Source organism: Nothoprocta perdicaria, unplaced genomic scaffold (genome assembly GCF_003342845.1).
Source record: "Nothoprocta perdicaria isolate Ctin4 unplaced genomic scaffold, notPer1 scaffold_171, whole genome shotgun sequence".
Taxonomy (NCBI): domain Eukaryota; kingdom Metazoa; phylum Chordata; class Aves; order Tinamiformes; family Tinamidae; genus Nothoprocta; species Nothoprocta perdicaria.
Genome location: NW_020454883.1, coordinates 1,619,534 through 1,632,935, shown reverse-complemented (window position 1 = coordinate 1,632,935; position 13,402 = coordinate 1,619,534). Strand labels below are relative to the sequence as shown.

At 40.3% G+C, this 13,402-nt stretch overlaps 1 protein-coding gene across 13 annotated transcripts in view; it reads left to right on the top strand.

The window, feature by feature from the left end:
* The first annotated feature begins 2,485 nt into the window (after nucleotides 1-2,485).
* KDM6A (lysine demethylase 6A) overlaps nucleotides 2,486-13,402 on the top strand; it is a 113,840-nt gene continuing 102,923 nt past the window's right edge. For 5 of the 13 annotated variants that reach the window (XM_026036199.1, XM_026036198.1, XM_026036200.1 and 2 more), the window contains exon 1: nucleotides 2,486-2,598. The gene's annotated coding sequence lies outside the window, so the exon portion shown is untranslated. The remainder of the gene's footprint in view (nucleotides 2,599-13,402) is intronic. The other 8 variants (XM_026036197.1, XM_026036195.1, XM_026036194.1 and 5 more) reach the window with 4 other exon arrangements.

Below are 13,402 nucleotides of genomic sequence, written 5' to 3'. Positions count from 1 at the left end.
CTCACTCCTTCAGATACCTGTAATAATCTAAGGGAATAAACCCTGCAAAATTCCTGCCCAGCGGATTTTATAAGCTCCCTGTTGTGCTAGCAGTTTCTGTATTCTCTAAGCAGTGAGTGAACAACCAAGACAATACACTCATATCAGGAAGTGTCATAATGTGAATATTCTTATGGGCAGATAGAGCAGGTATTTCATATTACCCGAAAATGGAAGGCCTATCTGCAAATTATATCTGTGACAGTAATGCTAGAGGCACCGGCATGAATTTATGTTAGATTTGTACAAATCCAGAGATGAGACCAAAAAGTGGGAGAGGAAGCAAAGCACACGGGAAAAGATTACACATTTAAACATCTGCAGATAAGGGAATAAGTTCCACGCATGAGCCTGCATGTGGAGAATTTCTTCAAACTTATGTGATAACCAAGGAGTTTCTTCTAAGAAATTCATCTCTGACTTCGGTGCTTTGGTTCTGGTTCCAGGGATATAATTTCTTTTAGTGGAGAGTTGACTGACTTCAGGATGTATGTACAGTGGGGGGAATGAAATTAAAGGAGAGGCAGAGGTAGCTTTGATTCACTGCCAGCAAGGCTCTAGTCCTTTCAGTGCAGTTTGCTGAGGCAAAACTTGTGGCAGGGATGAAAAATTCCCCTGTTGTAGCCTACCAGAAGCAAGGAGGTTCATCTATCTTAAGCAATATATATATTTTTTTGATGTGAAGGCAAATACGCATCTCCGTATAAGTTAAAAAACACAGACAAAAACCTATGGTTTGAAATACATAATGTTAATGGTCTTATTAAATCACTTTAATACCACACAGAGAATACAGATTTAATATAGATGTTATCCACTTTGCTGCAGTAGTGCTACAGCAAAGCATTGGTTTTACCTGTCAAAACTCCCCTTTGTGGAAGCAGCTGCAAGCGAGGGCCATTGTGCCTGGGGAGGCGGCGTCTGACGGGCACCCAGTGCGTGGGCAGCGCCAGAGGCGGCCTGGGACCCGCTCGCGCGGCCGCGTGCGCTGCCTGTGTCCGGCCAGGACAGCAAGGCCTGCCTCGGGCCCTGCAGTTTCCGGAAAAACAATAACCTTAAAATACAGTTTAAGTCAGGAGTTTATATTTTGTGATTTTGTGCAGATATTCCTTTTTTTTTTTTTTTTAAACATTTCCTTATTGGCATTCTCTATTTTGATGGTTAGTGCAGACAGTGAAGTAATTGGACGAAAGGACTAAGGTGGTATTCAAATTTATCCCTTGTAGAAGGGATTTTTAAGTGTTCTTCCCTCCCTCTGAATTTCCGCTTAAATAAAATGACCTGGCAGCGCTCATCATTTTTAATTTAATCTTAAGGCTTTTAATTAGTAATAGTACATTAAAATCAAGCAGTTCCTAATTGCAGCTAAATTCTAAACATAGTCAAAACCTGAACTGGTAAAAGTCATTGATTAAGCGGCTGGAATTAGAATTCATTAGAATTATTACCAGGTTTTGAGGACAGCAAGTCTTCTGCTGTTGCAAAACCCCTTCCCTTCCATTTGAGTTTAGTTTGCTACTTTAATGACTTTTTTAATGATTGATTCAAAATTGAAAAACTGATTAGAAGCTGCAAAAGTTACAAGAGACTTGTTGTTGCTGTTTTCTTTACCCAACCTATGACTAGGATAATGAGACAAGAGTACAGATTGGTAAAGATTTTGACCATCATGATTAATAGCAGCTATCAGTTTGCATTACTGCAAGTGTCTGTTTGCAGCACAGAACATATTTGGATGTTAAAGGTGCTGCTCACCAAGTTTAGGGCAGCTTTCCTCAAAGCAAAATTCATTTCTAATTGGATTCAGGTTTATAATGTTAGCTTTAATGAGTCTACAGTGACTACCTAGTGAGTTTGAGGTAGTAAATGATGGGGTTTTTTATGACTTGATAGAGATGTGTAAAAAGAATCAGATCTTGGGAAATTCTGCTAAGTTTTAGCAATTGCTTAAACAAATGTGTTAAGGCAGTATGTTCCTGTGCTAAGCAATAAATACTGAAATTATATAACAAAAATGTCCTTTAGGAAAAAGGACACGTTTTAATACAGAATAATGTTTTAATTACTCAAAGTAATTTTTTTTTGTAGATTGGAAAGAATGAATATAATCTCTTTTTGTACTTTGATTTTTAAATTAACAGCTTATAATGTGTTGTAAAAGATTGTTTTATATTTGAGAAATCATGTGCTTCTGGAATCCACAAATAAGCAAGGGAAAAATTTTCATTTTTATTTGGTTTGTATTTGTATTAGAATCAGTGAACTTGCAGCATGGTATTCTCTGTCTTGTTGTTTGGAAAGTAATCCTGGTGACTGATTAGTGTATGCATGTGTCTAGACTTCTTGCCTTGCAAAATAACGAGAAAGTTGGGTAGAATTGTATTTTTCAGAAAATGTATTTTCTTCTATTAAATATAATAATTTGAAAACCTTATTTTTCTGTTTCCTAGGCTGTTCGCTGCTATGAATCGCTAATATTGAAAGCTGAAGGAAAGGTCGAGTCTGATTTCTTTTGTCAGTTAGGTCACTTCAACCTCTTATTGGAAGATTATCCAAAAGGTAAGACTTGTTTTTGTTGTTCATTTTTGTTAGTGCTTCTGGTGAATGTCACTGTGGGCTGTCATTAGATGAACATGACACTACAGAATCAAATGCATGGGGATAATAAGCCACTGTTTTCCCTTGGTTTGTGCTGTAGCTCAAAGTAACAAAATGAGAGGTGGTTTTTTTTTTTTTTTTTTTTTTTCAATTAAAACGAAAAAGTCAAAACATTCCAGTGGTTCAGGTTCTAGTATGAAATTTATTCATCTTACAGTGATTCAAAACTATTTATTGTATTTCTTTTTCTGCTATGTTTTCCTATGAACAGCTGTACCCATCCCTCTGGGGGAATCATTAGGAGGGAGGAAGATGGGCGCTGGGGAAGTTAATAGGAATGTGGGGACACAAGTGTGTGGCATTGTAGAGCCTGTTTGAGGCTGGGCTCGTGTTGCCATGTTTGTCTTAAATCTCAACAGCTAAAACAAAGCTGAATTGTAAATTCAAGAATAACATCATACGCTTTCGAGAAATGTATTTTAAGTTCTGTTTTAGATACAAGAAGGAAGAGTTGGGGTGGTTTTTTTGAGAGGATGCTTTTATTTATTTTTAAAGACCTATTTCATTGGTTTGGTTGTCTGACTTTTACAAAAATTTCTGAACGCTTTCAGTCACCATTGCGGCTCGTGGCCATAGACCTTTGTGTGCACTTGTGCTTTGCATGTGAGCCACTAGACTGCAGCTTGGGTAGTGGTGTGGATTCCCGAATATACTCTTGTTATGATGCTTTTTTTGTGAAATAAGGCCAGATCTTCAGCTTCTGTCACTTCCACTTTGTCTCAGAGAGCGTCAGGTTCACTGACAGCTTCCTCCCTTCCAGTGATTGTGGAAGGTCTCGATGGGTAGAAAGTCTCTTTGGATCTTGTTCTATGTAGGTAATTAGAGCAGATCAGAATATTTAGTCTTTTCACAGGATGTCATTTTTTCATTGTTGTCACTTCTGAGTTTTAACATGAATGCTGCTTTGTCTGATGCTTATTTCAGAAGACCAACCAGGCTTCTCCCCCCCAAGTTTCCTTTCCCACCCCTCTTTCTCCAAGCACACGACCTTACTGTCTGACAAGTGAACTTGGGAAGTGGAAGTAGGGAAATGAGATGGACTAATGTGTGGTGTGTGCATCACTGATGGTTAAAAAGCCAACATGATGTTAAAAACTGTATGTGGACCCTTTCATAACAGTTTGCCCATGTGTCTACTTGTTTATCAAGTGTAACCCAAACCCTTATGAGATCAAGTGTGTGGCAACTGCTCTCATCTTTATTGTTTAGATGGGAAACATTTAAATTTAAGATGATAAGGGGGTTGGCTTTCTAGTTGTTTGTATTCAGTATGGAAATCTGTAAGGCTTTGAGTGATGGATATTGCTCACCTAAGAGGTCTGCCTCTTTCTGCTTTTGTAAGTTCATGTACCTACTAGTGTTTTTGTTTCCAAAGACATGGAAAAAAGACAAGGGAACATGACAATCATGGTTTGTATGGAATTTGGTGAAGAGTAGTCCAGTCCCATGTAGTTTTCCATAAATATCGACCATCACCTATGCTAACAACTTTTACTGTTGTTCTAATCAGCCTAATGCAACTTGGTGTGATGTGATTGTGTTAGGGCTTATTGCACATATCTTATTTGCACAGATGCTGTGGGATTGTGGGCTGAACTGTAGTAATTCTGTTGTTAATGATACTTGTTTATAATACTGTTAATAACAGAGACAGGGCAACACGTTGCTTTGATTCAGAAGCAAGGTTTATTGATGGGCAGCCTACTTTGTACAGTGTAGCTAATTTAAAAACAACAACAACAACAAAAACCTATAAAAATACAGCTGATGGCTGAAAATACCAGTTTTCCAGAACTATAAGTAAACATGAGTTGAACTGTGTGAACTGTGAAATATGTAGACATTAAAAAATTGAAATAAAACATTTAGTATTTTCTTAGCTTCCTCTAAAATTCACAGCCATGGCAGATATCTCAGGTAATAAGTGAGAAAATTGTTGTAATGAAGAATGAGATATTTGGAATATCTGGACGTAAATGCGGTAAGGAAGAAACTAATACAGAAGGAGTTTGAATGGAAAGGAAATAGCAGGGTCTTCTATTTACTTATATTTCAAATGAGGGAGAAATCTTGTTCAAAGCAGTTATCCAAGTTCCAAGTCTTGAAGCAAGGATAGTAAAAGAAATATCCGTAATACAGAAAGACATAAGTGTTCAGTAATTATTCCACTCCTTTAATTTGAAAGAAATTTCATTTTCAGTTTAAAATATGAGTAAGTTTTATTTCATTCTATACATTCCATTGTCCTTAGTCAGCAAATACATTAGCTACAATTGTACATTAAAAAAAAAAAAACTTCAGAGTATGAACAATAAAGGAAGTTCAGAAACTTTTTCCTTCCTCTTATATTTATTTTAGCAAATTTAACATCCCGGAAGTTACAGAAATGTAAATCCTAAAGCAGGGTGATCGTGGAAGCTGTAATCTGTCTGGTCTGAAATTAGGCTTGGACAAAGTCATGGAGAAGTTGACGTAAGGTGTAATTAATACAATATCAGAAGATAGTAGCGTGACTAATGCGAAGAAACTTTTCTTTTCTTGGAAGTCCTTATATATACAACCTTATTTACAAGGTACAAAGGTACAATAGTTTTATTATAGACAAATACGATGGAAGCATTCTTTGTATAAAAAATTATGCAATATAGTTTGTGCCAAGTAGAACAAATTGATTAGTTGATGATGATTAAGCAATACTTAATTGCACTGAGGTTGCCAGAGAGTTGCATGTTTGTATTTTCTTCCACTTTCTGTCTCCAGGACTTTTTTTTTTTTTTTTTTTCCCACAAATACATAGACAAACTTGGATTATTCAGGTAGTGTTCACTTGCTCTTCAAGTCTTAATATTTTTATGTAGTTCTACCTTCTCATAAACCTTGTGACAAAGACTGTAGGTCATTTCTGTGTGAAATTCATGACAAATTACTACAGGTTAATATTGTAAGTAACTAGGCATATACATTCCTTGCTTCAAGTGCAAGGAGAGAATATGGCATAGGAACAGGCTCTCTTTGAATTTGGAGTACGTTGAAGGTGACACTAGATGGATTTAGACTTAATAAGGTATATATTATTAAATAAGGTTATTTTTCTGTATATGATATGCAAGGTCAGCCTAGAGTATCAGGGTGCTTTTTCTTTAAAATACCCAAAGCTGGTCTGCAGTGAGTAGTTTTTGCCAAGCAGGATGTGTTTGAGTCACTCCTGGTACTTGGAGAGGTTTCTCTGCAGCTGTGGGGCTGCCTGGCCTCGGTCAGTCCCTCTGCTCCTCTCAGGAGAAGGCATTAAGGCAGCTGCCAGTCTCTGAGCAGGTTTCGAAGTTCTGTGAAGTTCTGGTTTGCATTCAGGAGATGATAAGCAAGGTAGATGGATTCAGTTCAGCAGGCATGATCCAGGGTGGCTTCTGTGCCCTGCTTTTATACTCTGGGCTGTGACTGGTCAGAGGGTGGCCTCAGGTGTTCCCAACATGAGAACGTTCCCTGCTGCCGGTGGAGACTGTTCTGTTCTTCCACACCATTTTGTTAAGCTTAATCTGATGATCTGACGTCTTCCTCCTAAGCCTGACATTATGTCTTCCTCGTTATGTCTTTTTTTCTTTTCTTTTTTTTTTTTTTTTTTTAATGTAAGACAGTTAGATATTCATCAGCAAAGTGCTTATTTCAGAGGCTTTCAAAACCATTGCTCCCTGGGCATGTCTTTGGTGGGTGGCATTCCCCCACCCGCTTGGCATTCCCCAAATAGCTGGATGTGCAGCAGCCCGGGGAGCTGAACCAGCTGCAGAAGAACTGAGCACAAAAATCCAACGTGTTGTCCCAGCTGATGTGCTGCCCTCAGCCTCAGGTTTTGCCAGCGGAGCTTGATGGGCTCTTTCAGAATATTTCAGAATATTTCAGAATATTTAAGGTTGGAAGGGACCTCTACAGATCATCTAGTCCAACCTTCCTGCTCAAGCAGGCACACCTAGAGCATGTGGCACAGGGTGGCATCCAGGCGGGTTTTGAAGACCTCCAGAGTAGGAGACTCCACAACCTCCCCTGGGCAGCCTGTTCCACTGCTCTGTCACCCTAACAGTAAAGAAGTTCCTCCTCACCTGGAGACGGAACTTCTTGTGTTTCAGCTTGTGGCCATTACCCCTCGTCCTATCGCTGGCCACCAGTGAGAACAGCCTGTCCCCTTCCTCCCTGCATTCTCCCTTCCTCAACTTATACATATTAATCATATCCCCTCTGAGCCGTCTCTTCTCCAGAGAAAACAGGCCCAGCTCGCTCAGCCTCTCTTCATACGAGAGATGTTCCATTCCCTTAATCATCCTGGTTGCCCTTCTCTGGACCCTCTCCAGAAGCTCCACGTCTCTCCTATACTGGGGTGCCCAGAACTGAACACAGTACTCCAGGTGCGGCCTCACCAGAGCTGAGTAGAGGGGCAGAATCACCTCCCTTGACCTGCTGGCAACGCTCCTCCTGATGCAGGCCAGGATGCCATTGGCCTTCTTGGCCACGAGGGCACACTGCTCACTCATGGTTAACTTAGTGTCAACCAGGACTCCCAGGTCCCTCTCCGTGGAGGTGCTTTCCAGCAGGTCGACCCCTAATCTGTACTGGTGCCTGGGGTTATTCCTCCCCAGGTGCAGGACCCTGCACTTGTCCTTATTGAACCTCATGAGGTTCCTCTCTGCCCAACTCTCCAGCCTGTCCAGGTCCCTCTGGATGACAGCACAGCCCTCCGGAGTGTCGGCCACTCCACCCAGCTTGGTGTCATCYGCAAACTTGCTCAGGGTGCAYTCCGTGCCCTCGTCCRGGTCATTGATAAACAAGTTGAACAGCACTGGGCCCAGTACTGACCCCTCGGGGACACCACTGGCCACAGGCCTCCAACTGGACTCGGCCCCATTTATCACCAYCCTCTGAGCTCTGCCATCCAGCCAGCCCTCGATCCACCGCACCGTGCACTCGTCTAGCCCACTGTCCCGGAGCTTCCGTATGAGGATGTTGTGGGAGACAGTGTCAAAAGCCTTGCTGAAGTCAAGGTAGAGACTCTTCGTGTGGTTTGGGTTGATACAGGCACGGAGGTCATGGGCTTTTGGATACCTGCGAAGCCCTGAATCCGGGTAGGGCTGCCTAGCTGAGACCCCTTGTCTTTCTGTGTGTTCCCTCAGTCTTTTCCAGGGTCAGGGCTTTCCCAAACTTACCTTGCTGATCATCCGAGAAGAAGCGAATGCTACATCAGTCGTTCAATGGAGGTTTTTTTTTTTCTCACGATTCTGTTTTCCGTAAGGAATATAGAGAATGATCTTTGAGATCTGGTTCTAGTTTAGTATTGTTTGAGCTCATGGACTTTGAAGTTACCTGTATAACAGCATCTGTATGAATTGATGTGAAGAGACCGTGTTTCAAGTAACAGTGTGATCTTTTAAGTTTTTCATAATTATTAGTAATTGCCTGAAATTGTTGCTTCTATTTAGAGTTGTTTGTTTCATCTTCAGGTTGCTGTTGTTAAATTTCAGGCAGTTGAAGCTGTTGCATGAAATTCCTGTAGAACATGGTCAGAATGTTCTCCTAAGCTTAAAAAAAAATGTTTCCTTTAATTTATTTTTTTTTTCTATTGTTGTCTTTTTGTTGTTGCTTGGGAGTGGGGAACTATTGAGAATTCATATTACAGAATTACGGTTTTGTTTTTTGAACGATTGTCTGAAATTTTCATTTTGGACAGTGATTTAAATACACTTTTAACAGCCAAAAGCTCTTTTGACAAGTATATTTGAAGGATTTTTTTAGCTTCCTGGGATCACTGTGGCTCTTCTTTTTTTTTTTTAGTGATTTACTCAGCATTTTATCATCTTTCCTAGAGTAACAGGATTAAATATATGCTGGACTGAAAGTAGTTTATTATCTAAAGGACTTGTGTAATAGCCAACTCTCTGTCATGATTAATTAGCATCTCCCTTGCATGTTTAATGCCTTTAGTCTCCCGTGCAGCTCCTGGCTGTGGGACAGTGGCCTCGCCTCCATCTTGCTGCTGCATTCTGTTTCCAGGTGTCGATGTATGCTTCTTAGTTTTCGGACATATTTTAGTTGGTGATTTTACTTTTTGTTTCTGTCTTAAATGTCCAATTATGTTACTTTTGAGTGTCTGCCTTCAGCAGGCCTGCATTAGGTTCCTCTGGGTACTCGTCTTCTGGGTACTTTTGAGTGCAAATCTCTAGAGGAAGCAGAGTGGCCCTCCCCGAAGCCTTGGACCTGAGCTGGATTTTGTGGATCTAATTTCCGCACTTCTTATTTTAATCATTCACCCAACCTTGGAATCTCCTCAATCTTTTATATTTTTGGCTTATCCCCTAGCCTAGCAGCAATCAATTTGCTAGCATAAAACATCAATATGGATAAAACCTGAACTGCTTAATAAGTTGTTTTTTATAATCTATGAATGTCTCCCATTGTTTAATCAATACTTAATTTTCCTAAATAAGTTGTCAAATTTGAAACAATGTATGTGCCCCCTTCGTTATTTTCCTTGTCTCTGAAGCAGCTCTTCAGCTAATTTTTTACTTTTCTATTTCATGTCTGACCAGATAGGTACTAAGAAATGCATTTTGCTTGCTTAAAAAAAAAAAAAAAATTAAAAGAAGTATATATAAGAAAACAAGTCCCTATTTATAAAGAAAAGCATGAGGTTGAGAGTTGATTTTACAGCTCTTTTCTTAGAGAATATTGTCAGATTCAAGATTTGCCTTTATCTTTCCTACCACAATTTAAATGAGAAAGGAAAAGGAAATTTAGCAAACAAAAATTCTGTGATGGTCACATCTAGCCATGCAAGATGCCACTAGATGGTGTCAGTATCTAGTTCACATTTTCATTACTCAAGTAGTAAAAAAACCCAAACTGCTACATGTTGCCTTATTTTAAAAGGCCTCTTGAATTTTCCGGTGTCATAGAACAGGTTTGATAGAGCAGGTCACAGAAGCTGCCCTGAGACTCTGATTTGTGTCCGGATACGCTAAAAATAGTGAATAAGGAGATGTCATCCAGCCAGTACTTTTCTCCCCATTTTCACCTTTTTTCATGTGCTTAGATAATGGAGTTAGACTCCGGAGGTGATGAATGAGACTAGCTACCAATTATTGAAACAAATATGTAACTTGTAAAATGTTACCATTTTCTCATATATTAAGTAGACTAAACAAACAAGATCCTGAAAGCACATACGTTGTATTATATGTATGTGTATGTATAATATAAAAGTATTTTTCCTATTCTTTAACTGAAAAGCAGAGAATCTGAAATGGGAGGAAATACGGAAGAGACATCACCTGTGTCATGGCTCTGAAAGGAAATGCCACCTTACAGAGCAAATAATAAAGGCCGGGTCGTTGCACTTTGCATTAGAGATGTGGTAGATACTGCAGAGCGGCCGGGTCCTGGGGCCTGCAAAGCCGCCCTCAGGGAGAGAAGCCACCAGGATGCGGCTGTAAGAACTCGCCAGGATCAGGTCTGCAGTTGGGGGCAGAGACTCATACAACAGGTTCCTGAACTGACTGGGATTCTGAAACAGCTAAGGAGGCTGCTGAGTACAGTTTAAATTCTTGAGGGTGGTGAGGGAATCGTTTTTCTTTTTGGAACCGCTTTAGGTAGGTGCCCTTGTGTTCTCAGCAAACGGCACAGCGGCCCCGGAAGGGTCTGAGCGGCTGCGGGTGCCTCTGGGTCAAGCGAAGCAGTTGCTCAGGGCAGGGTGGTAAACGCTCAGGCCGCCCCTCACTTCAGGGCTTTCAAAAGTCACAGCGTCAGGGTTGTTTGCTGGGAAATGACAAAAAAATAACCAAATTCCCAACCAAAACGTTGGGAAACTCTACCTTTGGCGGAGGGAGGTCTCGGTTGGAAGTGTTAGCCAGAACTTGATGCATAGTGAGGTCGTGGGCAGAGGTCTGTGCCCCTCCTGCTGCAGGGATCCACGAGGCCTTTCTGCAGGTTTGTTCAGGGCTCTGCACGGAGGCTCTCTGCTGAGTGGCTTCCGAGAGAACTTCCTGTGGTCAACTAGGTCGTGCCAGGAATATCATCAGACTGGACGTGAAAGAAGGATTTTTTTTTTTTTTTTTGGGGGTTGATACTGAATCCCCTTCTTCCAGAATGCACAGGAATTATTTGAATGCTAAAAACAAAAGACTTGTCTGACCATCAAAATGATCCTGCAGGCTTAGGAATTTTAGTTGCAAACTTCTAAATGTGAAAATCTAAATAAATTCCCACTAGAGAATTGTCTGCAAATTTGTCTGTGCCTAAGAGTGATTTTTCCGAAGCACTCGTTTCACTATGGTATTTCACAGTGCCAGATTAGCTTAAATGTTTTTTGAATGCTCGTTTTGAGTTGGACGTGGCAGAAATGCTGAGATGCTTGATTTAATCACTTTCAATCTTTACTTTTCTTGTAGTAACAAATCGAGGGTTTTTCTTTTCCAATCTCTTCTCTAAATTTCTGTTACTCACATTATTCACTTGTGAAAAATAACAATACCTGAAAAAAACACAAAGATTTCAAATATTTTGAGTTTTGATTATTAGCTTTCATAAAACACATTTAAAATGAAAATTTGTTCAGTTTTGAAAACTGTGCAAATGCTTCTCAAAACCTAACAAAAGAGCATTGCCTTGCTTATGTGTTAATTATTTAGAAGAGTCACTGTTTTCCCTGCCTTGGTTAAATTCTCCCTTGGAACCATTAGAATATGGGTTTGCTTAAAAAAAGGGAGACCTCTTAACTGAAAAGATGCTGTTCATGTCGACAGGAGTTGGCAGCTGTTTTGAAATAGGCAGGGGGCAATAGTTCATAGTGGTAGGTTTATGATTCATGTTTTGGTCCTTTGAACTACCAGACTTCTTTGTTTGTTTGTTCAATTTTTCTTAATATTGCTCTCAGGATTTCATTACAAGCCTGTTTCTTTAAGTGCAAGATTATTCTTAGGAACGTACTTGATCAAAAATATTTTATATGGGTGCTGGCAAAAGAATGTTCCATTGAATCTTTTTTTTTTTTTTCCATTTGCTTTTTTCCTTTTTTTTTCTTTTTGTTTTTTTCTCACTTCTATCAATTTCTTCACATCAAACTTTGAGGAGTTGAGGAGGTGCAAATGCTTCTAGGAGCAGCAGAAATAGCATAGACAGCTGTGTATATTGGAGATGTGGTAAACATCTCTGTGCATGAATAACTTTTTTCTAGTTATCTAACTTCTTTGAGGAGGAAAGGGTCGATATAAAGGGATCTTTAGGAATTAAATATTCTGCTGCTGCAGCCACTCTGCTGGTGTCCTAGACAGAAAGTGTGTCCCTGTAGTGTGGGGATTACGGAACCCAGAAGTGTCGGTGAGAACTTCAGACACTTAAGAAGAGGACAGCCGTGTATTTATTTATCTCTTTTCCTAAAGAGGAGCAACATGACCTTCCTTACAATGCAGGTCTCCTTGTTCCCTGTCCATGGAACGTGCATCAGCAGTTGGTGCTTTCCAGGCATGGAGCGTGTGGCTGGAGTAGTGGCAGCATGGGGCTGTCTCCTGGGGAAACCACTAAGTTCTGTGGAGGGATGGGAGAGGTGGAAAAGGAAGAGATGTGGGAATGTTAGTGCTCCAGGGAAACGTGGTGGCATCTCTTGGGGCAAAGACTGCTTCCTTGAGCCTGCCAGCTTTTCCAGCCATATTAAATGGAGATGCTACAAGTTTTCTAGGCAAGTCGCTTTGTGAGCAGGAGGTGTTAGAGGAGCCCGTTTCCCTGTATCTCCTACTTTTCTTCTTCCTTTGGCATAAGCTTTATCAGATATGGACTTGTTGGGTGCCTTCAGGCCTCTCCTCCCTTCCCAGCTCTGCGCGGGGACGATCCGGAGCGGAATTGAAGGATGCACCTTTCCCTTTAGCTGTACGTGGATCAGAAGCACTTTGGGCCCAGAAAGACTGTGAAACGTCTCCTTTTTTCAGTCTTTTAATTTTAATAATTGACAGCAAGCTTTCTAGCAATATCTTAACTGCTGTAAGGAAATAATTCATATTATTTATATTTTACCTTTCTTTTTAGCCTACTAGGTATGGCTGTATGAGTATATGTTGAACTACTATACTGAAAAGGTTCTTTTTTTTTCCTCCTTCTGTCAATATAAGGCCTCAGCATTAAATCTAATGCTCCTTGCATCTTTTTTATTTCAATACAGTAACTTCTCAGTTTCCTAAATCTTATGTAGTATGGTGCTGTTGACCTAAGGTTAGGAAATGAGTTTTAGCCTTCAAATTTGAATAGGTCCCGTGTAAGTGAGACAATTTTCTCTTTTAATTACCTGCGAGAGATTTTATGTTTCTGTTCACCCTGTGCAAATGCGAGTGCCTTTCTCCTGGTGGAGAAGGCAGAGTCATTCCCGTGTTCAAACAGCATTTCTGTTGCAAAGCTGGTAACGATACCTGGGAGAGAGTGAATTTGGAAGAAATACTTGGGATACGGCAGCGCTCCGCGTTCTGGCGAACATTCGGTATGAGGGAATATGGTCACGGTAGAACGTGACTGGAATGCTCTTAAAGCCACATATTTGTGCTCGCATCAGATGGAGGAGGAGGAAGGAAAAATTGTATTTTAGATGTGTGATGCGTTCAGTCTGACTGACTAGGTTTTTTAGATAATTTTATTCAGTTTATTTTGATGTAGGCATTACAGAAGCTGCTATGGATGATATAAG